The 27,880-nt window shown below is 47.0% G+C and overlaps 17 non-coding genes across 17 annotated transcripts; 6 read left to right on the top strand and 11 right to left on the bottom strand.

The window, feature by feature from the left end:
* Positions 1-1,573: 1,573 nt before the first annotated feature.
* On the bottom strand, positions 1,574-1,737 carry LOC134992175 (U1 spliceosomal RNA). Its single transcript, XR_010196363.1, has one exon. It is a non-coding gene; the product is annotated as a U1 spliceosomal RNA (small nuclear RNA).
* A 655-nt stretch (positions 1,738-2,392) lies between these two features.
* LOC134992393 (U1 spliceosomal RNA) lies at positions 2,393-2,555 on the bottom strand. The gene has a single exon (XR_010196567.1). It is a non-coding gene; the product is annotated as a U1 spliceosomal RNA (small nuclear RNA).
* A 152-nt stretch (positions 2,556-2,707) lies between these two features.
* LOC134992306 (U1 spliceosomal RNA) lies at positions 2,708-2,871 on the bottom strand. The gene has a single exon (XR_010196487.1). It is a non-coding gene; the product is annotated as a U1 spliceosomal RNA (small nuclear RNA).
* A 673-nt stretch (positions 2,872-3,544) lies between these two features.
* Positions 3,545-3,707, bottom strand: LOC134992490 (U1 spliceosomal RNA). The gene has a single exon (XR_010196649.1). It is a non-coding gene; the product is annotated as a U1 spliceosomal RNA (small nuclear RNA).
* Positions 3,708-3,859: 152 nt separating this feature from the next.
* Positions 3,860-4,023, bottom strand: LOC134992233 (U1 spliceosomal RNA). Its single transcript, XR_010196418.1, has one exon. It is a non-coding gene; the product is annotated as a U1 spliceosomal RNA (small nuclear RNA).
* Positions 4,024-4,694: 671 nt separating this feature from the next.
* On the bottom strand, positions 4,695-4,857 carry LOC134992404 (U1 spliceosomal RNA). The gene has a single exon (XR_010196577.1). It is a non-coding gene; the product is annotated as a U1 spliceosomal RNA (small nuclear RNA).
* Positions 4,858-5,009: 152 nt separating this feature from the next.
* On the bottom strand, positions 5,010-5,173 carry LOC134992199 (U1 spliceosomal RNA). Its single transcript, XR_010196385.1, has one exon. It is a non-coding gene; the product is annotated as a U1 spliceosomal RNA (small nuclear RNA).
* A 6,779-nt stretch (positions 5,174-11,952) lies between these two features.
* Positions 11,953-12,026, top strand: TRNAN-AUU (transfer RNA asparagine (anticodon AUU)). Its single transcript has one exon. It is a non-coding gene; the product is annotated as a tRNA-Asn (tRNA).
* A 1,381-nt stretch (positions 12,027-13,407) lies between these two features.
* LOC134992232 (U1 spliceosomal RNA) lies at positions 13,408-13,571 on the top strand. The gene has a single exon (XR_010196417.1). It is a non-coding gene; the product is annotated as a U1 spliceosomal RNA (small nuclear RNA).
* A 152-nt stretch (positions 13,572-13,723) lies between these two features.
* Positions 13,724-13,886, top strand: LOC134992489 (U1 spliceosomal RNA). The gene has a single exon (XR_010196648.1). It is a non-coding gene; the product is annotated as a U1 spliceosomal RNA (small nuclear RNA).
* A 674-nt stretch (positions 13,887-14,560) lies between these two features.
* On the top strand, positions 14,561-14,724 carry LOC134992253 (U1 spliceosomal RNA). The gene has a single exon (XR_010196437.1). It is a non-coding gene; the product is annotated as a U1 spliceosomal RNA (small nuclear RNA).
* A 152-nt stretch (positions 14,725-14,876) lies between these two features.
* LOC134992392 (U1 spliceosomal RNA) lies at positions 14,877-15,039 on the top strand. The gene has a single exon (XR_010196566.1). It is a non-coding gene; the product is annotated as a U1 spliceosomal RNA (small nuclear RNA).
* Positions 15,040-15,694: 655 nt separating this feature from the next.
* LOC134992174 (U1 spliceosomal RNA) lies at positions 15,695-15,858 on the top strand. Its single transcript, XR_010196362.1, has one exon. It is a non-coding gene; the product is annotated as a U1 spliceosomal RNA (small nuclear RNA).
* Positions 15,859-25,600: 9,742 nt separating this feature from the next.
* On the bottom strand, positions 25,601-25,763 carry LOC134992492 (U1 spliceosomal RNA). Its single transcript, XR_010196651.1, has one exon. It is a non-coding gene; the product is annotated as a U1 spliceosomal RNA (small nuclear RNA).
* Positions 25,764-25,915: 152 nt separating this feature from the next.
* LOC134992287 (U1 spliceosomal RNA) lies at positions 25,916-26,079 on the bottom strand. Its single transcript, XR_010196469.1, has one exon. It is a non-coding gene; the product is annotated as a U1 spliceosomal RNA (small nuclear RNA).
* A 675-nt stretch (positions 26,080-26,754) lies between these two features.
* On the bottom strand, positions 26,755-26,917 carry LOC134991889 (U1 spliceosomal RNA). Its single transcript, XR_010196110.1, has one exon. It is a non-coding gene; the product is annotated as a U1 spliceosomal RNA (small nuclear RNA).
* Positions 26,918-27,069: 152 nt separating this feature from the next.
* LOC134992106 (U1 spliceosomal RNA) lies at positions 27,070-27,233 on the bottom strand. Its single transcript, XR_010196298.1, has one exon. It is a non-coding gene; the product is annotated as a U1 spliceosomal RNA (small nuclear RNA).
* Positions 27,234-27,880: the final 647 nt, after the last annotated feature.

Genomic DNA, 27,880 nt, shown 5'->3' with positions numbered 1-27,880 from the left:
TATGATTTAAGCTGTTTTTTAGGGTTTTTTGAAAAAAACACCCGAATCCAAAACACACCCGAATCCGACAAAAAAAATTCGGTGAGGTTTAGCCAAAACGCGTTCGAACCCAAAACACGGCCGCGGAACCGAACCCAAAACCAAAACACAAAACCCGAAAAATTTCCGGTGCACATCTCTAGTGGCCATGCCATGTCACTGTGCAGGAGCCAGCACCGCTCACACACTAGTCCCCGGTGCAGCCCCCAACCCCCGGGACACCCGGAGCAACAAAATGTAGATTCAGGCCACCAGGCAACGCCCCTACCTATGAAACCATGCCTCCTTTTTACCATTGCGCTGCTTATCTGCGCGCACTGCATTACAATCTCCCTCGCCACCTCTCTGGGTGTCACCAGTGATAGTGACACCTCTGCCATGCTTGTAGCAGCTGGTCCTAAGATCTACGCCTCAAGCCCTGAGTGTTTGCCCTTGTGACTTGTTGATCATCATAGCAAAGCAGATGCTTACAGAAAACTGCAGGGGCTTAGATTGAAAATAAAAAAAATTGATGGGTATAAGGTAGAGAGGAGCGGGTTCGGTTCTCCGAGAACCGAATTCCCCACGAACTCCACGTGGTTTACACTGGTACGAGGCAGGCTCGGTTGTTCCCGCCTGACTCGGAAAACCTGAACAAGGGAAAATGTCATCATCCCGCTGTCGGATTCTCGCGAGATTCGGATTCCATATAAAGAGCTGCGCGTTGCCGCCATTTTTACTCGTGCATTGAAGAGAGAGCGGAGAGGACGTGGCTATGTTCTCTCAGTGGAAATCTCAATATCAGTGCTCAGTATCAGTGGATACTTATTGCTGCTCAGTAATACTAGTAGTGTGTCTCTCCTGCTCAGTGTCAGTTCTCAGTAGTATCCTCATCAGTGCTCAGTATCACTGCTCATTGTCTTGTGCTGCATTGTTGTGCTCAGCATACTACAGTACATTACTAATAGTCCAGTGCTGCATCTTGCTGCTCAGTGTCAGTTCTAGTATCCTCATCAGTGCTCACTATCCCTGCTCATTGCATTGTGGTGTTCTGTATACTACAGTAACATAGTAATATAGTAACATATAGTAACATAGTTTTTGAGGTTGAATAGAGGCAAATTGCCCATCGTGTTCAACCTGTTTTAAGTTGTGATGATTCTACATACTTGCTGAATAATGTTTTATGACTAGTTAGCTACTACAACTCATGTTACCCCCGGATTAACCATGTTGATATTTTAAGTATTATAACCTTGGATAGCTTTTTCATTCAGAAATGTATCCATTCCTTTTTTAAATCCAATTACAGAGTCCGCCATTACCACCTTCCCTGGCAGGGAATTCCACATCCTGATTGCCCTAACAGTGAAGATCATAGTATCTCACCTGGCAGGTAAGTAGGAGTTGGGCCAGAGCTGTGGAGGATTGCTGCTCGGGCACCCCCTGTCAAGTGAAGGAGATCCAACTGAGGCAGCACAAGGGAACTCTCGAAAGAAGAACAAGGCTAGAGGAAGATCTGAGACAAAGAAATCTGACTTTTACCAGAGCTGACCAGAGGAAAGCACAAACACAGTCCCCCACTACCACAAATAATGCAGTCGAGTTTCCCACATTTGGGGAAATCACAGGGGTCAGCATACCCAGAATGCAATGAATGAACCTCACCCTGGGAGAACAATCTTCATGACCATGGTATCGCCTATGCAAAATAAGTATGATTTGGGATAGGGCTGGGGAGGGCCGCTGCTCAGGCACATCTCTGTCAAGTAAAGGAGATTCAACTGAGGCAGCACAAGGGAACTCTCATCTGGGGACAACAACTGCAGGGAGAACACATATTTTCAGATGAACATGGGAGGGCAGAAGGCTGCCTAATACTGAAGCACCCCCAAACAACAAACCAAATGCAACAACTAGTACAAGCATTCCTGGGGGAAGTTCTGCAGAAGACGGATTTGCATACGGTGATGTCATCCAAGCAGTGGGCCAAAGTTGGCTGGAACCCTCATCTGCATATGAAAAGAGAAAAGGGGTATGCAGGGCATGGCGGCCTTTTGCGGCGCTTGGATGACCCTTAGTTCGCATTAAACACCCCCACCCTCCTTCGGTGTGGGGCTCATGTTGCCAATGCCCCAGCCCCTGAAGCATTCAAGCTGATTTCTTACAGCAGCTTGGCACTGTAACAGCTCCAGAGCTGCTCTGTAAGGCAAGTAAAAGGGTGTGTAGTTTGCATTGTGCATTGGAAGGCACAAAGTAAGCAGACAGGAGGAGAAGTCAGGATAGTGCACAAGGGTATAAAAGGGAGGGGCTCAAGAAAAAAGAAGTGGAAACAGACAGCAAACTAGGCTGGAGAGAGACCTGAGACAAAGAGATCTGAATTATACGAGAGCCGACCAGGGGAAACACAAATTATGCAGTCAAGTTTCCCACATTTGGGGAAATCGCAGGGGCAGCACACCCAGAGTGCAATGGGTGAGCCTTGCCCTGGGAGAAGCACCTTCATGATCATAGTATCTCACCTGGCAGGTAAGTAGGAGTTGGGCTTGAGCTGGGGAGGGTCGCTGCTCGGGCACCCCCCTGTCAAGTGAAGGAGAACCAACTGAGGCAGCACAAGGGAACTCTCGAAAGAAGAACAAGGCTAGAGGAAGATCTGAAACAAAGAAATCTGACTTTTACCAGAGCTGACCAGAGGAAAACACAAACACAGTCCCCCACTACCACAAATAATGCAGTCGAGTTACCCACATTTGGGGAAATCACAGGGGTCAGCATACCCAGAATGCAATGAATGAACCTCACCCTGGGAGAATAATCTTCATGACCATGGTATCTCTTATGCAAAATAAGTATGATTTGGGATAGGGCTGGGGAGGGCCGCTGCTCAGGCACATCTCTGTCAAGTAAAGGAGATTCAACTGAGGCAGCACAAGGGAACTCTCATCTGGGACAACAACTGCAGGGAGAACACATATTTTCAGATGAACATGGGAGGGCAGAAGGCTGCCTAATACTGAAGCACCCCCAAACAACAAACCAAATGCAACAACTAGTGCAAGCATTCCTGGGGGAAGGCCTGCCGCAGATTGATTTGCATATGGTGATGTCATCCAAGCAGTGGGTCAAAGTTGGCTTCAACCTTCGTCTGCATATGAAAAGAGAAAAGGGGCGTGCAGGGCATGGCGGCCTTTTGCGGTGCTTGGATGACCCTTAGTTTGCATTAAACACACCCACCCTCCTTCGGTGTGGGTCTCATGTTGGCCATGCCCCAGCCCCTGAAGCATTCAAGCTGATTTCTTGCAGCAGCTTGGCACTGTAACAGCTCCAGAGCTGCTCTGTAAGGCAAGTAAAAGGGTGTGGGCCCTGCAGCACTACCTGTAGTTTGCATTGTGCATTGGAAGGCACAAAGTAAGCAGACAGGAGGAGAAGTCAGGATAGTGCACAAGGGTATAAAAGGGAGGGGCTCAAGAAAAAAGAAGTGGAAACAGACAGCAAACTAGGCTGTAGAGAGACCTGAGACAAAGAGATCTGAATTATACGAGAGCCGACCAGGGGAAACACAAATTCTGCAGTCAAGTTTCCCACATTTGGGGAAATCGCAGGGGCAGCACACCCAGAGTGCAATGGGTGAGCCTTGCCCTGGGAGAAGCACCTTCATGATCATAGTATCTCACCTGGCAGGTAAGTAGGAGTTGGGCTAGAGCTGGGGAGGGTCGCTGCTCGGGCACCCCCCTGTCAAGTGAAGGAGATCCAACTGAGGCAGCACAAGGGAACTCTCGAAAGAAGAACAAGGCTAGAGGAAGATCTGAGACAAAGAAATCTGACTTTTACCAGAGCTGACCAGAGGAAAACACAAACACAGTCCCCCACTACAACAAATAATGCAGTCGAGTTACCCACATTTGGGGAAATCACAGGGGTCAGCATACCCAGAATGCAATGAATGAACCTCACCCTGGGAGAACAATCTTCATGACCATGGTATCTCCTATGCAAAATAAGTATGATTTGGGATAGGGCTGGGGAGGGCCGCTGCTCAGGCACATCTCTGTCAAGTAAAGGAGATTCAACTGAGGCAGCACAAGGGAACTCTCATCTGGGGACAACAACTGCAGGGAGAACACATATTTTCAGATGAACATGGGAGGGAAGAAGGCTGCCTAATACTGAAGCACCCCCAAACAACAAACCAAATGCAACAACTAGTGCAAGCATTCCTGGGGGAAGGCCTGCAGCAGATGGATTTGCATATGGTGATGTCATCCAAGCAGTGGGTCAAAGTTGGCTTCAACCCTCGTCTGCATATGAAAAGAGAAAAGCGTCGTGCAGGGCATGGCGGCCTTTTGCGGCGCTTGGATGACCCCTAGTTCGCATTAAACACCTCCACCCTCCTTCGGTGTGGGGCTCATGTTGGCTATGCCCCAGCCCCTGAAGCATACAAGCTGATTTCTTGCAGCAGCTGGGCACTGAAACAGCTCTAGAGCTGCTCTGTACGGCAAGTAAAAGGGTGTGGGCCCTGCAGCACTACCTGTAGTTTGCATTGTGCATTGGAAGGCACAAAGTAAGCAGACGGGAGAAGTCAGGATAGTGCGCAAGGGCATAGAAGGGAGCAGCTCAAAAAAAGAGAAGTGGAAACAGACAGCAAACTAGGCTGGAGAGAGACCTGAGACAAAGAGATCTGAACTATACGAGAGCCGACCAGGGGAAACACAAATTATGCAGTCAAGTTTCCCACATTTGGGGAAATCGCAGGAGCAGCACACCCAGAGTGCAATGGGTGAGCCTTGCCCTGGGAGAAGCACCTTCATGATCATAGTATCTCACCTGGCAGGTAAGTAGGATTTGGGCTAGAGCTGGGGAGGGTCGCTGCTCGGGTACCCCCCTGTCAAGTGAAGGAGATCCAACTGAGGCAGCACAAGGGAACTCTCGAAAGAAGAACAAGGCTAGAGGAAGATCTGAGACAAAGAAATCTGACTTTTACCAAAGCTGACCAGAGGAAAGCACAAACACAGTCCCCCACTACCACAAATAATGCAGTCGAGTTTCCCACATTTGGGGAAATCACAGGGGTCAGCATACCCAGAATGCAATGAATGAACCTCACCCTGGGAAAACAATCTTCATGACCATGGTATCGCCTATGCAAAATAAGTATGATTTGGGATAGGGCTGGGGAGGGCCGCTGCTCAGGCACATCTCTGTCAAGTAAAGGAGATTCAACTGAGGCAGCACAAGGGAACTCTCATCTGGGGACAACAACTGCAGGGAGAACACATATTTTCAGATGAACATGGGAGGGCAGAAGGCTGCCTAATACTGAAGCAACCCCAAACAACAAACCAAATGCAACAACTAGTGCAAGCATTCCTGGGGGAAGGCCTGCAGCAGATGGATTTGCATATGTTGATGTCATCCAAGCAGTGGGTCAAAGTTGGCTTCAACCCTCGTCTGCATGTGAAAAGAGAAAAGGGGCGTGCAGGGCATGGCGGCCTTTTGCGGCGCTTGGATGACCCCTAGTCCGCATTAAACACCTCCACCCTCCTTCGGTGTGGGGCTCATGTTGGCTATGCCTCAGCCCCTGAAGCATTCAAGCTGATTTCTTGCAGTAGCTGGGCTCTGTAACAGCTCCAGAGCTGCTCTGTACGGCAAGTAAAAGGGTGTGGGCCCTGCAGCACTACCTGTAGTTTGCATTGTGCATTGGAAGGCACAAAGTAAGCAGACGGGAGAAGTCAGGATAGTGCGCAAGGGCATAGAAGGGAGCAGCTCAAGAAAAGAGAAGTGGAAACAGACAGCAAACTAGGCTGGAGAGAGACCTGAGACAAAGAGATCTGAATTATACGAGAGCCGACCAGGGGAAACACAAATTATGCAGTCAAGTTTCCCACATTTGGGGAAATCGCAGGAGCAGCACACCCAGAGTGCAATGGGTGAGCCTTGCTGTCACGTTTGAATAGAGAAAGGAGGATCACAAATTATATGTGATCTAAGGTGTGGTGATTACCTGCAGGAATAATCACCAATAATGTTTTCAAGTGACTGTATATATATAATTTTGTATTCTTTCAGCCGAGATGTGACAACATGGCTGACATGCAATGTCCTGCATTTGACCCCCATAGGTCCAGGCCAAGAGAGATCTGCAGTCCATTTAAAGTAATCCAAAACTGGGATTGATATTTTAGCTTTTATTTTTACTTAAAGTACAATAACTTTTACCATTTTAATTTGTTTTAATAGTATATTGACAGTATTGTTTTCTTTCAAAAATCCACTTAATTTTCTTTACCCTATTATTAAAATGGTAATTGACAAAAACAAACTACATTGTCACCAGAAGAGCAATACAAAATGTACAAGTGATATATTAAAATCATCTTTCCAGCTTGAATTTCAATGATGCATTGGGGCAACAATTTTGTGAGAAACATCTTCACCCTTAAATAAAGATTTTCTTAATTCCTTACCTGTGTGCTAATTAGATATCACCTTGTTTTCACATTAAACAGACTTCCACATGAGAAAGCAGCATGAGAATGCTTATTAGCCTTTGTCAGTATGTACTTTTGCAAAGTGTCGCTGTGGCGCAATCAGTTAGTGTGTACGGCTATTAACCAAAAGGTTTGTGGTTCAATCCCACCCAGGGATGTAATTGACCTTGTTATCAGATTTTGGTGATCTTTAAGTAGACAAGTCAAAATTTCGAAAACCCCTGTTATGGTGTAGGGTACCTGGCCTTCTTGCTGCAATTGTTCATGCCGTTGGCTTGTGTTCTGTTGAATGCCACGTTCTGCCACGTTCTGCGGCATGCTTAAGGTGTGAGCTGGTAAGATGCTCACCTTAGTTTAACAATAAATCCTTTCCTCGAAATGTCCGTCTCCCTGGGCACAGTTCCTATAACTGGAGTCTGGAGGAGGGGCATAGAGGGAGGAGCCAGTTCACACCCTTTGAAAGTCTTAAAGTGCCCATGTCTCTTGCGGATCCCGTCTATACCCCATGGTTCTTAATGTGACCCCAGCATCCTTTACGGACTAAGAGAAAAGGATGCCCTTGTGTACTATCCTGACTTCTCCTCCCGTCTGCCTACTTTGTGCCTTCCAACGCACAATGCGAACTACAGGTGGTGCTGCAGGGCCCACACCCTTTTACTTGCCTTACAGAGCAGCTCTGGAGCTGTTACAGTGCCCAGCTGCTGCAAGAAATCAGCATGAATGCTTCAGGGGATGGGGCATGGCCAACATGAGCCCCACACCAAAGGAGGGTGGGGGTGTTTAATGCGAACTAGGGGTCATCCAAGCACTGCAAAAGGCCGCCATGCCCTGCATGCCCCTTTTCTCTTTTTATATGCAGATGAGGGTTCCAGCCAACTTTGGCCCACTGCTTGGATGACATCACCGTATGCAAATCCGTCTGCTGCAGACCTTCCCCCAGGAATGCTTGTACTAGTTGTTGGATATGGTTTGATATTTGATGGTGCTTCAGTATTAGGCAGCCTTCCGCCCTCCCATGTTCATCTGAAAAGATGTGGTCTCCCTGCAGTTGTTGTCCCCAGACGAGAGTTCCCTTGTGCTTCCTCAGTTGAATCTCCTTAACTTGACGGGGGAGGGGCTGCCCGAGCTGCCACCCTCCCCAGCCCTATCCCAACTCATACTTATTTTACATATTAGATCTCTTGATCATGAAGATTGTTCTCACAGGGTGAGGTTCATCCATTATATTTTAAAATAGGAAGGTACAAATTACATATTTGAATTGCATCTATGTGCTGGATTCAAATGCCCCCCCCCTTCCTTTCTCAATTGTGCCCGTCAGCAGCTATTCTAAGGTTGCTGCCAATGGGTGTGACACATTAATTTCTTCTGTGGGGTACACTGGACTCCACAAGGATTCACATTGGGGTGTAGAGTAGGATCTTGATCTGAGGCACCAACCGGCTCAAAGCTTTTGACTGTTCCCAAGATGCTCAGCGCATCCTCCTCTATAACCCCGCTTCCATGAACAGGGAGCTCAGTTTGTAGTTGGTGCCTTCAGTAGCAGGCCACTTAACAGGGGCCTGCCTCAGGCAGCCTATTCTTAGCTATTAATTTTGACAAGAAAAGAAGAACTTGTTTTATGAGAATCTACAAGGGCTGCAGCAGGCTAGGTCTAATAGACATCTTTACTGCAGCTTCATCACTCCCAGCGGCGCTGTATACTCCCGTGCCCTGGTTGCTGGGTCACTGCAGCGGAGGCTCCGGTTTCTTCCTAAGGTCAGTCACACACACACCGCCCTTCCGGATCACGAGGCCGCTGATTAAGGGGAGCGTGGCCGTAGGGGGTGGGCCGTGTGCGCACTGGGGTGGACACTGATTACTGGGCAGCCGCTCCACTAGCCACCAGGTACAGTTAAGGAGCACAGGTCTGGGGGTTTTTCTCCTATATTAACCCAATTTTGTACTGCCCGCAGCGCTATGTGATAGGTAATAGGGCCTGATTCAGGTTGGATTGCAATCACAATAAGCAATCCAACTGCAAAAATTGCTAAGAGCATACGCATGTGCCTGCATGCGATCGCCTCTGCCTGTCAATCGGGGCAGGGGGGGAGAGTGGGGTCAGCAACACTCCATTTCCAAGTCAGGGATGGAGCAGTGCGGGGGCAAGGCTTCAAAATGGGGTCTGCAATGGAGGAGACACAGGGGGCGTGGTCACAGCGGCTGTATGACATCACATTCAGCCGCTGTGATCACAAAAATGGTGGCGGCTTCCTGCGCGCACATACAGTCTGCACCAGCAGGAGGCTACACCATTGTTTATGATCACGCTGAACTGCAGTGCGACTGCAATTACAGCATGGTCAAGAAGGGAGGTGTCATACTGGGTGGCCATGCCCTGTCACTGTGCAGGAGCCAGCACCGCTTACACACTAGTCCCCGGGTGCAGCCCCCAACCCCCGGGACACCCGGAGCAACAAAATGTAGATTCAGGCCACCAGGCCACGCCCCTACCTATGAAATCATGCCTCCTTTTTACCATTGCGCTGCTTATTTGCACGCACTGCATTACAATCTCCCTCGCCACCTCTCTGGGTGTCACCAGTGATAGTGACACCTCTGCCATGCTTGTAGCAGCTGGTCCAAAGATCTATGCCTCAAGCCCTGAGTGTTTGCCCTTGTGACTTGTTGATCATCATAGCGAAGCAGATGCTTACAGAAAACTGCAGGGGCTTAGATTGAAAATAAAAAAAATTGATGGGTATAAGGTAGAGAGGAGCGGGTTCGGTTCTCCGAGAACCGAATTCCCCACGAACTCCACGTGGTTTACACTGGTCTGAGGCAGGCTCGGTTGTTCCCGCCTGACTCGGAAAACCTGAACAAGGGAAAATGTCATCATCCCGCTGTCGGATTCTCGCGAGATTCGGATATTATATATAGAGCTGCGCGTTGCCGCCATTTTTACTCGTGCATTGAAGAGAGAGCGGAGAGGACGTGGCTATGTTCTCTCAGTGGAAATCTCAATATCAGTGCTCAGTATCAGTGGTTACTTATTGCTGCTCAGTAATACTAGTAGTGTGTCTCTCCTGCTCAGTGTCAGTTCTCAGTAGTATCCTCATCAGTGCTCAGTATCACTGCTCATTGTCTTGTGCTGCATTGTGGTGCTCAGCATACTACAGTACATTACTAATAGTCCAGTGCTGCATCTTGCTGCTCAGTGTCAGTTCTAGTATCCTCATCAGTGCTCACTATCACTGCTCATTGCATTGTGGTGTTCTGTATACTACAGTAATATAGTAACATATAGTAACATAGTTTTTGAGGTTGAATAGAGGCAAATTGCCCATCGTGTTCAACCTGTTTTAAGTTGTGATGATTCTACATACTTGCTGAATAATGTTTTATGACTAGTTAACTACTATAACTCATGTTACCCCCGGATTAACCATGTTGATATTTTAAGTATTATAACCTTGGATAGCTTTTTCATTCAGAAATGTATCCATTCCTTTTTTAAATCCAATTACAGAGTCCGCCATTACCACCTTCCCTGGCAGGGAATTCCACATCCTGATTGCCCTAACAGGGAAGAACCCTTTCCTCCATTGCATTCTGAATTTCCTCCAGTCGCAGCGAGTGACCACGTGTTCTTTTAATAAATAATTCCTCTGATAACTCTTTGTTATGTATCTTTACATATTTGAAGATATTAATAATATCTCCTCTTAGGCACCTCTTTTCTAGTGTATACATATTCAGCCTAGTAAGTCTTGGGTATGGGTGAAGATGTTTCTCACAAAATTGTTGCACCAAAGCATCATTGAAATTCAAGCTGGAAAGATGATTTTAATATATCACTTGTACATTTTGTACTGCTCTTCTGGTGACAATGTAGTTTGTTTTTGTCAATTACCATTTTAATAATAGGGTAAAGAAAATTAAGTGGATTTTTGAAAGAAAACAATACTGTCAATATACTATTAAAACAAATTAAAATGGTAAAAGTTATTGTACTTTAAGTAAAAATAAAAGAGCCAAAATATCAATCCCAGTTTTGGATTACTTTAATTAACAAAAAACAATGCATATAGCAGAGGATAGTTTCAATCTGCCTACCTCTGGGTTATGGGCCCAGCATGCTTCCGTTGCAGTACTCTGCTGCTCATGTAAGTGCAAGAGATCCTGAAGCACTCACTCATCATGGGAAAGTACCAATGTGTTTCTTACAAAAACTCTCCAGATTATTGACTTTTTAAAGTTTTTCTAGGAAACGTTCTAGATGAATGCTTATTAGCCTTTGTCAGTATATACTTTTACGAGGTGTCTCTGTGGTGCAATCGGTTAGCATGTTTGGCTATTAACCAAAAGGTTGGTGGTTCAATCCCACCCATGGATGTAATTGACCTTGTGATTAGATTTTGGTAATCTTTAAGTAGACAAGTCAAAATGTCAAACTCCCTTTTATGGTGTAGGGTACCTGGCCTTCTCTGATGTAATCAGAGTTAGATTTGATTAAGTGATTTTATAAAAAACAGCTAGGAAGCACAATTTAGCAGTGGGTTGCAGAGAAAAAAAACTATGCTGGCAGAAAAGTCCAATTGAGTGATTAAACAGCTCTTCATTTTCTGATTTTATGTTTATGCTAACAAATTTGCTCTCTGAAAAGTGTCCACAAAGTAAAGTCTCTGATTAACACCTTTGTAGGAATGGTTTTTCACCTATTACTGAATTAAACTTGCTTCATTGGAAAGGCAGCAAGATGCATCCTCATTTCAATGTCTACTGAAATAATACAGGTTGACACCAGGAAACATAAACGTCACTGCATCCTTGCTGCTTCCTCATGGGGAAGTCTGTTTAATGTGAAAACAAGGTGATATCTAATCAGCACACAGGTAAGGAATTAAGAAAATCTTTCTTTATGGGTGAAGATGTTTCTCACAAAATTGTTGCACCAAAGCATCATTGAAATTCAAGCTGGAATGATGATTTTAATATATCACTTGTACATTTTGTACTGCTCTTCTGGTGACAATGTAGTTTGTTTTTGTCAATTACCATTTTAATAATAGGGTAAAGAAAATTAAGTGGATTTTTGAAAGAAAACAATACTGTCAATATACTATTAAAACAAATTAAAATGGTAAAAGTTATTGTACTTTAAGTAAAAATAAAAGAGCCAAAATATCAATCCCAGTTTTGGATTACTTTAATTAACAAAAAACAATGCATATAGCAGAAGATAGTTTCAATCTGCCTACCTCTGGGTTATGGGCCCAGCATGCTTCCGTTGCAGTACTCTGCTGCTCATGTAAGTGCAAGAGATCCTGAAGCACTCACTCATCATGGGAAAGTAGCAATGTGTTTCTTACAAAAACTCTCCAGATTATTGACTTTTTAAAGTTTTTCTAGGAAACGTTCTAGATGAATGCTTATTAGCCTTTGTCAGAATGGACTTTTACGAGGTGTCTCTGTGGTGCAATCGGTTAGCATGTTTGGCTATTAACCAAAAGGTTGGTGGTTCAATCCCACCCAGGGATGTAATTGACCTTGTGATCAGATTTTGGTGATCTTTAAGTAGACAAGTCAAAATTTCAAACCCCCTCTTATGGTGTAGGGTACCTGGCCTTCTCTGATGTAATCAGAGTTAGATTTGATTAAGTGATTTTATAAAAAACAGCTAGGAAGCACAATTTAGCAGTGGGTTGCAGAGAAAAAAAAATTATGCTGGCAGAAAAGTCCAATTGAGTGATTAAACAGCTCTTCATTTTCTGACTTTATTTTTATGCTAACAAATTTGCTCTCTGAAAAGTGTCCACAAAGCCAAGTCTCTGATTAACACCTTTGTAGGAATGTTTTTTCACCTATTACTGAATTAAACTTGCTACATTGGAAAGGCAGCAAGATGCATCCTCATTTCAATGTCTACTGAAATAATACAGGTTGACACCAGGAAACATAAACGTTACTGCATCCTTGCTGCTTTCTCATGTGGAAGTCTGTTTAATGTGAAAACAAGGTAATATCTAATCAGCACACAGATAAGGAATTAAGAAAATCTTTCTTTATGGGTGAAGATGTTTCTCACAAAATTGTTGTCCCAATGCATCATTGAAATTCAAGATGGAAGATGATTTTAATATATCACTTGTACATTTTGCATTGCTCTTCTGGTGACAGATTTCCCCAAATGTGGGAAACTTGACTGCATAATTTGTGTTTCCCCTGGTCGGCTCTCGTATAATTCAGATCTCTTTGTCTCAGGTCTCTCTCCAGCCTAGTTTGCTCTCTGTTTCCACTTCTCTTTTCTTGAGCTGCTCCCTTCTATGCCCTTGCGCACTATCCTGACTTCTCCCGTCTGCTTACTTTGTGCCTTCCAATGCACAATGCAAACTACAGGTAGTGCTGCAGGGCCCACACCCTTTTACTTGCCGTACAGAGCAGCTCTAGAGCTGTTACAGTGCCCAGCTGCTGCAAGAAATCAGCTTGTATGCTTCAGGGGCTGGGGCATAGCCAACATGAGCCCCACACCGAAGGAGGGTGGAGGTGTTTAATGCGAACTAGGGGTCATCCAAGCGCCGCAAAAGGCCGCCATGCCCTGCACGCCCCTTTTCTCTTTTCATATGCAGACGAGGGTTGAAGCCAACTTTGACCCACTGCTTGGATGACATCACCATATGCAAATCCATCTGCTGCAGGCCTTCCCCCAGGAATGCTTGCACTAGTTGTTGCATTTGGTTTGTTGTTTGGGGGTGCTTCAGTATTAGGCAGCCTTCTTCCCTCCCATGTTCATCTGAAAATATGTGTTCTCCCTGCAGTTGTTGTCCCCAGATGAGAGTTCCCTTGTGCTGCCTCAGTTGAATCTCCTTTACTTGACAGAGATGTGCCTGAGCAGCGGCCCTCCCCAGCCCTATCCCAAATCATACTTATTTTGCATAGGAGATACCATGGTCATGAAGATTGTTCTCCCAGGGTGAGGTTCATTCATTGCATTCTGGGTATGCTGACCCCTGTGATTTCCCCAAATGTGGGTAACTCGACTGCATTATTTGTTGTAGTGGGGGACTGTGTTTGTGTTTTCCTCTGGTCAGCTCTGGTAAAAGTCAGATTTCTTTGTCTCAGATCTTCCTCTAGCCTTGTTCTTCTTTCGAGAGTTCCCTTGTGCTGCCTCAGTTGGATCTCCTTCACTTGACAGGGGGGTGCCCGAGCAGCGACCCTCCACAGCTCTAGCCCAACTCCTACTTACCTGCCAGGTGAGATACTATGATCATGAAGGTGCTTCTCCCAGGGCAAGGCTCACCCATTGCACTCTGGGTGTGCTGCCCCTGCGATTTCCCCAAATGTGGGAAACTTGACTGCAGAATTTGTGTTTCCCCTGGTCGGCTCTCGTATAATTCAGATCTCTTTGTCTCAGGTCTCTCTACAGCCTAGTTTGCTGTCTGTTTCCACTTCTTTTTTCTTGAGCCCCTCCCTTTTATACCCTTGTGCACTATCCTGACTTTTCCTCCTGTCTGCTTACTTTGTGCCTTCCAATGCACAATGCAAACTACAGGTAGTGCTGCAGGGCCCACACCCTTTTACTTGCCTTACAGAGCAGCTCTGGAGCTGTTACAGTGCCATGCTGCTGCAAGAAATAAGCTTGAATGCTTCAGGGGCTGGGGCATGGCCAACATGAGACCCACACCGAAGGAGGGTGGGGGTGTTTAATGCAAACTAAGGGTCATCCAAGCACCGCAAAAGGCCGCCATGCCCTGCACGCCCCTTTTCTCTTTTCATATGCAGACGAAGGTTGTAGCCAACTTTGACCCATTGCTTGGATGACATCACCATATGCAAATCCATCTGCGGCAGGCCTTCCCCCAGGAATGCTTGCACTAGTTGTTGCATTTGGTTTGTTGTTTGGGGGTGCTTCAGTATTAGGCAGCCTTCTGCCCTCCCATGTTCATCTGAAAATATGTGTTCTCCCTGCAGTTGTTGTCCCCAGATGAGAGTTCCCTTGTGCTGCCTCAGTTGAATCTCCTTTACTTGACAGAGATGTGCCTGAGCAGCGGCCCTCCCCAGCCCTATCCCAAATCATACTTATTTTGCATAGGAGATACCATGGTCATGAAGATTATTCTCCCAGGGTGAGGTTCATTCATTGCATTCTGGGTATGCTGACCCCTGTGATTTCCCCAAATGTGGGTAACTCGACTGCATTATTTGTGGTAGTGGGGGACTGTGTTTGTGTTTTCCTCTGGTCAGCTCTGGTAAAAGTCAGATTTCTTTGTTTCAGATCTTCCTCTAGCCTTGTTCTTCTTTCGAGAGTTCCCTTGTGCTGCCTCAGTTGGATCTCCTTCACTTGACAGGGGGGTGCCCGAGCAGCGACCCTCCCCAGCTCAAGCCCAACTCCTACTTACCTGCCAGGTGAGATACTATGATCATGAAGGTGCTTCTCCCAGGGCAAGGCTCACCCATTGCACTCTGGGTGTGCTGCCCCTGCGATTTCCCCAAATGTGGGAAACTTGACTGCATAATTTGTGTTTCCCCTGGTCGGCTCTCGTATAATTCAGATCTCTTTGTCTCAGGTCTCTCTCCAGCCTAGTTTGCTGTCTGTTTCCACTTCTTTTTTCTTGAGCCCCTCCCTTTTATACCCTTGTGCACTATCCTGACTTCTCCTCCTGTCTGCTTACTTTGTGCCTTCCAATGCACAATGCAAACTACACACCCTTTTACTTGCCTTACAGAGCAGCTCTGGAGCTGTTACAGTGCCAAGCTGCTGTAAGAAATCAGCTTGAATGCTTCAGGGGCTGGGGCATTGTCAACATGAGCCCCACACCGAAGGAGGGTGGGGGTGTTTAATGCGAACTAAGGGTCATCCAAGCGCCGCAAAAGGCCGCCATGCCCTGCATACCCCTTTTCTCTTTTCATATGCAGATGAGGGTTCCAGACAACTTTGGCCCACTGCTTGGATGACATCACCGTATGCAAATCCGTCTTCTGCAGAACTTCCCCCAGGAATGCTTGTACTAGTTGTTGCATTTGGTTTGTTGTTTGGGGGTGCTTCAGTATTAGGCAGCCTTCTGCCCTCCCATGTTCATCTGAAAATATGTGTTCTCCCTGCAGTTGTTGTCCCCAGATGAGAGTTCCCTTGTGCTGCCTCAGTTGAATCTCCTTTACTTGACAGAGATGTGCCTGAGCAGCGGCCCTCCCCAGCCCTATCCCAAATCATACTTATTTTGCATAGGCGATACCATGGTCATGAAGATTGTTCTCCCAGGGTGAGGTTCATTCATTGCATTCTGGGTATGCTGACCCCTGTGATTTCCCCAAATGTGGGAAACTCGACTGCATTATTTGTGGTAGTGGGGGACTGTGTTTGTGCTTTCCTCTGGTCAGCTCTGGTAAAAGTCAGATTTCTTTGTCTCAGATCTTCCTCTAGCCTTGTTCTTCTTTCGAGAGTTCCCTTGTGCTGCCTCAGTTGGATCTCCTTCACTTGACAGGGGGTGCCCGAGCAGCAATCCTCCACAGCTCTGGCCCAACTCCTACTTACCTGCCAGGTGAGATACTATGATCTTCACTGTTAGGGCAATCAGGATGTGGAATTCCCTGCCAGGGAAGGTGGTAATGGCGGACTCTGTAATTGGATTTAAAAAAGGAATGGATACATTTCTGAATGAAAAAGCTATCCAAGGTTATAATACTTAAAATATCAACATGGTTAATCCGGGGGTAACATGAGTTGTAGTAGCTAACTAGTCATAAAACATTATTCAGCAAGTATGTAGAATCATCACAACTTAAAACAGGTTGAACACGATGGGCAATTTGCCTCTATTCAACCTCAAAAACTATGTTACTATATGTTACTATATTACTATGTTACTGTAGTATACAGAACACCACAATGCAATGAGCAGTGATAGTGAGCACTGATGAGGATACTAGAACTGACACTGAGCAGCAAGATGCAGCACTGGACTATTAGTAATGTACTGTAGTATGCTGAGCACAACAATGCAGCACAAGACAATGAGCAGTGATACTGAGCACTGATGAGGATACTACTGAGAACTGACACTGAGCAGGAGAGACACACTACTAGTATTACTGAGCAGCAATAAGTATCCACTGATACTGAGCACTGATATTGAGATTTCCACTGAGAGAACATAGCCACGTCCTCTCCGCTCTCTCTTCAATGCACGAGTAAAAATGGCGGCAACGCGCAGCTCTTTATATGGAATCCGAATCTCGCGAGAATCCGACAGCGGGATGATGACATTTTCCCTTGTTCAGGTTTTCCGAGTCAGGTGGGAACAACCGAGCCTGCCTCGTACCAGTGTAAACCACGTGGAGTTCGTGGGGAATTCGGTTCTCGGAGAACCGAACCCGCTCCTCTCTACCTTATACCCATCAATTTTTTTTATTTTCAATCTAAGCCCCTGCAGTTTTCTGTAAGCATCTGCTTTGCTATGATGATCAACAAGTCACAAGGGCAAACACTCAGGGCTTGAGGCGTAGATCTTAGGACCAGCTGCTACAAGCATGGCAGAGGTGTCACTATCACTGGTGACACCCAGAGAGGTGGCGAGGGAGATTGTAATGCAGTGCGCGCAGATAAGCAGCGCAATGGTAAAAAGGAGGCATGGTTTCATAGGTAGGGGCGTGGCCTGGTGGCCTGAATCTACATTTTGCTGCTCCGGGTGTCCCGGGGGTTGGGGGCTGCACCGGAGACTAGTGTGTGAGCGGTGCTGGCTCCTGCACAGTGACATGGCATGGCCACTAGAGATGTGCACCGGAAATTTTTCGGGTTTTGTGTTTTGGTTTTGGGTTCGGTTCCGCGGCCGTGTTTTGGGTTCGAACGCGTTTTGGCTAAACCTCACCGAATTTTTTTTGTCGGATTCGGGTGTGTTTTGGATTCGGGTGTTTTTTTCAAAAAACCCTAAAAAACAGCTTAAATCATAGAATTTGGGAGTCATTTTGATCCCAAAGTATTATTAACCTCAATAACCATAATTTCCACTCATTTTCAGTCTATTCTTAACACCTCACACCTCACAATATTATTTTTAGTCCTAAAATTTGCACCGAGGTCGCTGGATGACTAAGCTCAGTGACCCAAGTGGCCGACACAAACACCTGGCCCATCTAGGAGTGGCACTGCAGTGTCACGCATGATGGCCCTTCCAAAAAACACTCCCCAAACAGCACATGACGCAAAGAAAAAAAGAGGCGCAATGAGGTAGCTGTGTGACTAAGCTCAGCGACCCAAGTGGCCGACACAAACACCTGGCCCATCTAGGAGTGGCACTGCAGTGTCACGCAGGATGGCCCTTCCAAAAAACACTCCCCAAACAGCACATGACGCAAAGAAAAAAAGAGGTGCAATGAGGTAGCTGTGTGACTAAGCTCAGCGACCCAAGTGGCCGACACAAACACCTGGCCCATCTAGGAGTGGCACTGCAGTGTCACGCAGGATGGCCCTTCCAAAAACACTCCCCAAACAGCACATGACGCAAAGAAAAAAAGAGGCGCAATGAGGTAGCTGTGTGACTAAGCTCAGCGACCCAAGTGGCCGACACAAACACCTGGCCCATCTAGGAGTGGCACTGCAGTGTCACGCAGGATGGCCCTTCCAAAAAACACTCCCCAAACAGCACATGACGCAAAGAAAAAAAGAGGCGCAATGAGGTAGCTGTGTGACTAAGCTCAGCGACCCAAGTGGACGACACAAACACCTGGCCCATCTAGGAGTGTCACTGCAGTGTCACGCAGGATGGCCCTTCCAAAAAACACTCCCCAAACAGCACATGACGCAAAGAAAAAAAGAGGCGCAATGAGGTAGCTGTGTGACTAAGCTCAGCGACCCAAGTGGCCGACACAAACACCTGGCCCATCTAGGAGTGGCACTGCAGTGTCACGCAGGATGGCCCTTCCAAAAAACACTCCCCAAACAGCACATGACGCAAAGAAAAAGAAAAGAAAAAAGAGGTGCAAGGTGGAATTGCCTTGGGCCCTCCCACCCACCCTTATGTTGTATAAACAGGACATGCACACTTTAACCAACCCATCATTTCAGTGACAGGGTCTGCCACACGACTGTGACTGAAATGACGGGTTGGTTTGGACCCCCACCAAAAAAGAAGCAATTAATCTCTCCTTGCACAAACTGGCTCTATAGAGGCAAGATGTCCACCTCATCATCATCCTCCGATTCATCACCGTGTACATCCCCCTCCTCACAGATTATCAATTCGTCCCCACTGGAATCCACCATCTCAGCTTCCTGTGTACTTTGTGGAGGCAATTGCTGCTGGTCAATGTCTCCACGGAGAAATTGATTATAATTCATTTTAATGAACATCATCTTCTCCACATTTTCTGGAAGTAACCTCGTACGCCGATTGCTGACAAGGTGAGCGGCGGCACTAAACACTCTTTCGGAGTACACACTTGTGGGAGGGCAACTTAGGTAGAATAAAGCCAGTTTGTGCAAGGGCCTCCAAATTGCCTCTTTTTCCTGCCAGTATACGTACGGACTGTCTGACATGCCTACTTGGATGCGGTCACTCATATAATCCTCCACCATTCTTTCAATGGTGAGAGAATCATATGCAGTGACAGTAGACGACATGTCCGTAATCGTTGGCAGGTCCTTCAGTCCGGACCAGATGTCAGCATCAGCAGTCGCTCCAGACTGCCCTGCATCACCGCCAGCGGGTGGGCTCGGAATTCTGAGCCTTTTCCTCGCACCCCCAATTGCGGGAGAATGTGAAGGAGGAGCTGTTGACCGATCAAGTTCCGCTTGACTTGATAATTTTCTCACCAGCAGGTCTTTGAACCCCTGCAGACTTGTGTCTGCCGGAAAGAGAGATACAACGTAGGTTTTAAATCTAGGATCGAGCACGGTGGCCAAAATGTAGTGCTCTGATTTCAACAGATTGACCACCCGTGAATCCTGGTTAAGCGAATGAAGGGCTCCATCCACAAGTCCCACATGCCTAGCGGAATCGCTCTGTCTTAGCTCCTCCTTCAATGTCTCCAGCTTCTTCTGCAAAAGCCTGATGAAGGGAATGACCTGACTCAGGCTGGCAGTGTCTGAACTGACTTCACGTGTGGCAAGTTCAAAAGGTTGCAGAACCTTGCACAACGTTGAAATCATTCTCCACTGCGCTTGAGACAGGTGCATTCCACCTCCTATATCGTGGTCAGATGTATAGGCTTGAATGGCCTTTTGCTGCTCCTCCATCCTCTGAAGCATATAGAGGGTTGAATTCCACCTCGTTACCACTTCTTGCTTCAGATGATGGCAGGGCAGGTTCAGGCGTTTTTGGTGTTGCTCCAGTCTTCTGTACGTGGTGCCTGTACGCCGAAAGTGTCCCACAATTCTTGTGGCCACCGACAGCATCTCTTGCACGCCCCTGTCGTTTTTTAAATAATTCTGCACCACCAAATTCAAGGTATGTGCAAAACATGGGACGTGCTGGAATTTGCCCAGATATAATGCACGCACAATATTGCTGGCGTTGTCCGATGCCACAAATCCACAGGAGAGTCCAATTGGGGTAAGCCATTCTGTGATGATCTTCCTTAGTTGCCGTAAGAGGTTTTCAGCTGTGTGCGTATTCTGGAAAGCGGTGATACAAAGCGTAGCCTGCCTAGGAAAGAGTTGGCGTTTGCGAGATGCTGCTACTGGTGCCGCCGCTGCTGTTCTTGCGGCGGGAGTCAATACATCTACCCAGTGGGCTGTCACAGTCATATAGTCCTGAGTCTGCCCTGCTCCACTTGTCCACATGTCCGTGGTTAAGTGGACATTGGGTACAACTGCATTTTTTAGGACACTGGTGAGTCTTTTTCTGAGGTCTGTGTACATTTTCGGTATCGCCTGCCTAGAGAAATGGAACCTAGATGGTATTTGGTACCGGGGACACAGTACCTCAATCAAGTCTATAGTTGGCTCTGAAGTAATGATGGATACCGGAACCACGTTTCTCACTGCCCAGGATGCCAAGGCCTCAGTTATCCGCTTTGCAGCAGGATGACTGCTGTGATATTTCATCTTCCTTGCAAAGGACTGTTGGACAGTCAATTGCTTGGTGGAAGTAGTAAAAGTGGTCTTACGACTTCCCCTCTGGGATGACCATCGACTCCCAGCAGCAACAACAGCAGCGCCAGCAGCAGTAGGCGTTACACTCAAGGATGCATCGGAGGAATCCCAGGCAGGAGAGAACTCGTCAGAATTGCCAGTGACATGGCCTGCAGGACTATTGGCATTCCTGGGGAAGGAGGAAATTGACACTGAGGGAGTTGGTGGGGTGGTTTGCGTGAGCTTGGTTACAAGAGGAAGGGATTTACTGGTCAGTGGACTGCTTCCGCTGTCGCCCAAAGTTTTTGAACTTGTCACTGACTTATGATGAATGCGCTGCAGGTGACGTATAAGGGAGGATGTTCCGAGGTGGTTAACGTCCTTACCCCTACTTATTACAGCTTGACAAAGGCAACACACGGCTTGACACCTGTTGTCCGCATTTCTGTTGAAATACTTCCACACCGAAGAGCTGATTTTTTTGGTATTTTCACCAGGCATGTCAATGGCCATATTCCTCCCACGGACAACAGGTGTCTCGCCGGGTGCCTGACTTAAACAAACCACCTCACCATCAGAATCCTCCTTGTCAATTTCCTCCCCAGCGCCAGCAACACCCATATCCTCCTCATCCTGGTGTACTTCAACACTGACATCTTCAATCTGACTATCAGGAACTGGACTGCGGGTGCTCCTTCCAGCACTTGCAGGGGGCGTGCAAATGGTGGAAGGTGCATGCTCTTCACGTCCAGTGTTGGGAAGGTCAGGCATCGCAACCGACACAATTGGACTCTCCTTGTGGATTTGTGATTTTGAAGAACGCACAGTTCTTTGCTGTGCTTTTGCCAGCTTAAGTCTTTTCATTTTTCTAGCGAGAGGCTGAGTGCTTCCATCCTCATGTGAAGCTGAACCACTAGCCATGAACATAGGCCAGGGCCTCAGCCGTTCCTTGCCACTCCGTGTGGTAAATGGCATATTGGCAAGTTTACGCTTCTCCTCCGACGATTTTTATTTAGATTTTTGAGTCCTTTTTTTACTGATCTTTTGTGTTTTGGATTTTACATGCTCTGTACTATGACATTGGGCATCGGCCTTGGCAGACGACGTTGATGGAATTTCATCGTCTCGGCCATGACTAGTGGCAGCAGCTTCAGCACGAGGTGGAAGTGGATCTTGATCTTTCCCTATTTTTGGAACCTCAACATTTTTGTTCTCCATATTTTAATAGGCACAACTAAAAGGCACCTCAGGTAAACAATGGAGATGGATGGATACTAGTATACTTATGGATGACGAGTGACTGACGACACAGAGGTAGCTACAGCCGTGGACTACCGTACTGCGTCTGCTAGTATAGAGATGATAATTAATGATATAAAAAATATATATATAACTACTGTAGGTATATATAATATAATGACGGACCTGGTGGACACTGTCAGCAGACTGCTAAACTACTAGTATGAAGAAGATAGAAAAAAACTTCCACCACAGGTAGGTAGGTATACAATTATGGACGAGCACTGACGACACAGAGATAGCCACAGCCGTGGCCTACCGTACTGCGTCTGCTAGTATAGAGATGATAATTAATGATATAAAAAAAAATATATATAACTACTGTAGGTATATATAATATAATGATGGACCTGGTGGACACTGTCAGCAGACTGCTAAACTACTAGTATGAAGAAGATAGAAAAAAAAACCCACCACAGTTAGGTATACAATTATGGACGAGTGACGACACAGAGGTAGGTACAGCCGTGAACTACCGTACTGCGTCTGCTAGTATAGATAATATACTAAATATATTACTACTGTAGGTATATAATATAATGACGGACCTGGTGGACACTGTCAGCAGACTCCTAAACTACTAGTATGAAGAAGATAGAAAAAAAAACCCCACCACAGGTAGGTATACAATTATGGACGAGCACTGACGACACAGAGGTAGGTACAGCCGTGGACTACCGTACTGCGTCTGCTAGTATAGATAATATAATAAATATATTACTACTGTAGGTATATAATATAATGACGGACCTGGTGGACACTGTCAGCAGACTGCTAAACTACTAGTATGAAGAAGATAAAAAAAAAAACCCCACCACAGGTAGGTAGGTATACAATTATGGACGAGCACTGACGACACAGAGATAGCCACAGCCGTGGACTACCGTACTGCGTCTGCTAGTATAGATAATATAATAAATATATTACTACTGTAGGTATATAATATAATGATGGACCTGGTGGACACTGTCAGTAGACTCCTAAACTACTAGTATGAAGAAGATAGAAAAAAAAAAACCACCACAGGTAGGTAGGTATACAATTATGGACGAGCACTGACGACACAGAGATAGCCACAGCCGTGGACTACCGTACTGCGTCTGCTAATATAGAGATGATAAAGATGAAAAAAAAAATATAACACTACTGCAGATAAATATTTATATAATATATGTATGACGGACCTGCTAGACACTGTCAGCAGAATGCGTTTATAGAATAAAAAAAAAACACCACAGGAGTGTTTAACTTTTTCAGGCAGACAATATACTGGTGGTCACACTGGCAGCAAAAGTGTGCACTGTACTCCTGCTATAACTGCTCCCCAGTCTCCCCCACAATTAAGCTGTGTGAGCAGTGAGCACTCAGCACAGTCAGATATAGATAGATGATATATCATGCAGCACACTGAGGCTGAGCACAGATATGGTATGTGTATCGTTTTTTTTCAGGCAGAGAACGGATTATAAATAATAAAACTGGTGGTCACTATCAGCAAAACTCTGCACTACTGAGTACTCCTGACAAGTTCAACTGCTCCCCAAATTAGTAGTAAATCAAATGTCACTCGTCTCTATCTTCTAATCTAAACGGAGAGGACGCCAGCCACGTCCTCTCCCTATCAATCTCAATGCACGTGTGAAAATGGCGGCGACGCGCGGCTCCTTATATAGAATCCAAGTCTCGTGAGAATCCGACAGCGGGATGATGACGTTCGGGCGCGCTCGGGTTAACCGAGCAAGGCGGGAGGATCCGAGTCTGCTCGGACCCGTGCAAAAAAGGGTGAAGTTCGGGCGGGTTCGGATTCCGAGGAACCGAACCCGCTCATCTCTTATGGCCACCCAGCATGACGCCTCCCTTCTTGACCATGCTGTAATTGCAGTCGCACTGCAGTTCAGCGTGATCATAAAAAATGGTGTAGCCTCCTGCAGGTGCAGACTGTATGTGCGCGCAGGAAGCCGCCACCATTTTTGTGATCACAGCGGCTGAATGTGATGTCATACAGCCGCTGTGACCACGCCCCCTGTGTCTCCTCCATTGCAGACCCCATTTTGAAGCCTTGCCCCCGCACCGCTCCATCCCTGACTTGGAAATGGAGTGTTGCTGACCCCCCTCTCCCCCCCTGCCCCGATTGACAGGCAGAGGCGATCGCATTCTCTGCGGGGTGCCGCAGAAAATGCAGGCACATGCGTATGCTCTTAGCAATTTTTGCAGTTGGATCACTTATTGTGATTGCAATCCAACCTGAATCAGGCCCTATTACCTATCACAATGCGCTGCGGGCAGTACAAAATTGGTTTAATATAGGAGAAAAACCACCAGACCTGTGCTCCTTAACTGTACCTGGTGGCTAGTGGAGCGGCTGCCCAGTAATCAGTGTCCACGCCAGTGCGCACACGGTCCACCCCCTACGGCCACGCTCCCCTTCATCAGCGGCCTCGTGATCCGGAAGGGCGGTGTGTGTGTGACTGACCTTAGGAAGAAACCGGAGCCTCCGCTGCAGTGACCCAGCAACCAGGGCACGGGAGTATACAGCGCCGCTGGGAGTGATGAAGCTGCAGTAAAGATGTCTATTAGACCTAGCCTGCTGCAGCCCTTGTAGATTCTCATAAAACAAGTTCTTCTTTTCTTGTCAAAATGAATAGCTAAGAATAGGCTGCCTGAGGCAGGCCCCTGTTAAGTGGCCTGCTACTGAAGGCACCAACTACAAACTGAGCTCCCTGTTCATGGAAGCGGAGTTATAGAGGAGGATGCACTGAGCATCTTGGGAACAGTCAAAAGCTTTGAGCCGGTTGGTGCCTCAGATCAAGATCCTACTCTACACCCCAATGTGAATCCTTGTGGAGTCCTGTGTACCCCACAGAAGAAATTAATGTGTCACACCCATTGGCAGCAACCTTAGAATAGCTGCTGATGGGCACAATTGAGAAAGGAAGGGGGGGGGGACATTTGAATCCAGCACATAGATGCAATTCAAATATGTAATTTGTACCTTCCTATTTTAAAATATAATGGATGAACTTCACCCTGTGAGAACAATCTTCATGATCAAGAGATCTCATATGCAAAATAAGTATGAGTTGGGATAGGGCTGGGGAGGGTGGCTGCTCGGCCCCTCCCCCGTCAAGTTAAGGAGATTCAACTGAGGAAGCACAAGGGAACTCTCGTCTGGGGACAACAACTGCAGGGAGACCACATCTTTTCAGATGAACATGGGAGGGCAGAAGGCTGCCTAATACTGAAGCACCATCAAATATCAAACCATATGCAACAACTAGTACAAGCATTCCTGGGGGAAGGTCTGCAGCAGACGGATTTGCATACGGTGATGTCATCCAAGCAGTGGGCCAAAGTTGGCTGGAACCCTCATTTGCATATGAAAAGAGAAAAGGGGCATGCAGGGCATGGCGGCCTTTTGCGGTGCTTGGATGACCCCTAGTTCGCATTAAACACCCCCACCCTCCTTTGGTGTTGGGCTCATGTTGGCTATGCCCCAGCCCCTGAAGCATTCAAGCTGATTTCTTGCAGCAGCTGGGCACTGTAACAGCTCCAGAGCTGCTCTGTAAGGCAACTAAAAGGGTGTGGGCCCTGCAGCACTACCTGTAGTTCGCATTGTGTGTTGGAAGGCACAAAGTAAGCAGACGGGAGAAGTCAGGATAGTGCGCAAGGGCATAGAAGGCAGTGGCTCCAGAAAAGAGAAGTGGAAACAGACAGCAAACTAGGCTGGAGAGAGACCTGAGACAAAGAGATCTGAATTATACGAGAGCCGACCAGGGGAAACACAAATTATGCAATCAAGTTTCCCACATTTGGGGAAATCGCAGGAGCAGCACACCCAGAGTGCAATGGGTGAGCCTTGCCCTGGGAGAAGCACCTTCATGATCATAGTATCTCACCTGGCAGGTAAGTAGGAGTTGGGCTAGAGCTGGGGAGGGTCACTGCTCGGGCACCCCCCTGTCAAGTGAAGGAGATCCAACTGAGGCAGCACAAGGGAACTCTCGAAAGAAGAACAAGGCTAGAGGAATATATGAGACAAAGAAATCTGACTTTTACCAGAGCTGACCAGAGGAAAACACAAACACAGTCCCCCACTACCACAAAAAATGCAGGCGAGTTTCCCACATTTGGGGAAATCACAGGGGTCAGCATACCCAGAATGCAATGAATGAACCTCACCCTGGGTGAACAATCTTCATGACCATGGTGTCTCCTATGCAAAATAAGTATGATTTGGGATAGGGCTGGGAGGGCCGCTGCTCAGGCACATCTCTGTCAAGTAAAGGAGATTCAACTGAGGCAGCACAAGGGAACTCTCATCTGGGGACAACAACTGCAGGGAGAACACATATTTTCAGATGAACATGGGAGGGCAGAAGGTTGCCTAAAACTGAAGCACCCCCAAACAACAAACCAAATGCAACAACTAGTGCAAGCATTCCTGGGGGAAGGCCTGCCGCAGATGGATTTGCATATGGTGATGTCATCCAAGCAGTGGGTCAAAGTTGGCTTCAACCCTCATCTGCATATGAAAAGAGAAAAGGGGCGTGCAGGGCATGGCGGCCTTTTGCGGTGCTTGGATGACCCCTAGTTTGTATTAAACACCCCCACCCACCTTTGGTGTGGGGCTCATGTTGGCCATGCCCCATCCCCTGAAGCATTCAAGCTGATTTCTTGCAGCAGCTGGGCACTGTAACAGCTCCAGAGCTGCTCTGTAAGGCAAGTAAAAGATTGTGTGGGCCCTGCAGCACTACCTGTAGTTTGCATTGTGCATTGGAAGGCACAAAGTAAGCAGACGGGAGGAGAAGTCAGGATAGTGCACAAGGGTATAGAAGGGAGGGGCTCAAGATAAAAGAAGTGGAAACAGACAGCAAACTAGGCTGGAGAAAGACCTGAGACAAAGAGATCTGAATTATACGAGAGCCGACCAGAGGAAACACAAATTATGCAGTCAAGTGTCCCACATTTGGGGAAATCGTAGGAGCAGCACACCCAGAGTGCAATGGGTGAGCCTTGCCCTGGGAGAAGCAACTTCCAGATCATAGTATCTCACCTGGCAGGTAAGTAGGAGTTGGGCTAGAGCTGGGGAGGGTCGCTGCTCGGGCACCCCCCTGTCAAGTGAAGGAGATCCAACTGAGGCAGCACAAAGAAACTCTCGAAAGAAGAACAAGGCTAGAGGAAGCTCTGAGACAAAGAAATCTGACTTTTACCAGAGCTGACCAGAGGAAAGCACAAACACAGTCCCCCACTACCACAAATAATGCAGTCGAGTTTCCCACATTTGGGGAAATCACAGGGGTCAGCATACCCAGAATGCAATGAATGAACCTCACCCTGGGAGAACAATCTTCATGACCATGGTAACTCCTATGCAAAATAAGTATGATTTGGGATAGGGCTGGGGAGGGCCGCTGCTCAGGCACATCTCTGTCAAGTAAAGGAGATTCAACTGAGGCAGCACAAGGGAACTCTCATCTGGGTACAACAACTGCAGGGAGAACACATATTTTCAGATGAACATGGGAGGGCAGAAGGCTGCCTAATACTGAAGCATCCCCAAACAACAAACCAAATGCAACAACTAGTAAAAGCATTCCAGGGTGAAGGTCTGCAGAAGACGGATTTGCATACGGTGATGTCATCCAAGCAGTGGGCCAAAGTTGGCTGGAACCCTCATCTGCATATAAAAAGAGAAAAGGGTTATGCAGGGCATGGCGGCCTTTTGCGGCGCTTGGATGACCCCTAGTTTGCATTAAACACCTCCACCCTCCTTCGGTGTGGGGCTCATGTTGGCTATGCCCCAGCCCCTGAAGCATTCAAGCTGATTTCTTGCAGCAGCTGGGCACTGTAACAGCTCCAGAGCTGCTCTGTAAGGCAAGTAAAAGGGTGTGGGCCCTGCAGCACTACCTATAGTTCGCATTGTGCGTTGGAAGGCACAAAGTAAGCAGAAAGGAGAAGTCAGGATAGTGCGCAAGGGCATAGAAGGGAGCGGCTCAAGAAAAGAGAAGTGGAAACAGACAGCAAACTAGGC

The sequence above is a fragment of the Pseudophryne corroboree genome, unplaced genomic scaffold (assembly GCF_028390025.1).
Source record: "Pseudophryne corroboree isolate aPseCor3 unplaced genomic scaffold, aPseCor3.hap2 scaffold_121, whole genome shotgun sequence".
In the NCBI taxonomy this organism is placed as follows: domain Eukaryota; kingdom Metazoa; phylum Chordata; class Amphibia; order Anura; family Myobatrachidae; genus Pseudophryne; species Pseudophryne corroboree.
Note: the sequence above shows the minus strand (reverse complement) of the source record. Positions and strands in the feature narration are given on the sequence as shown.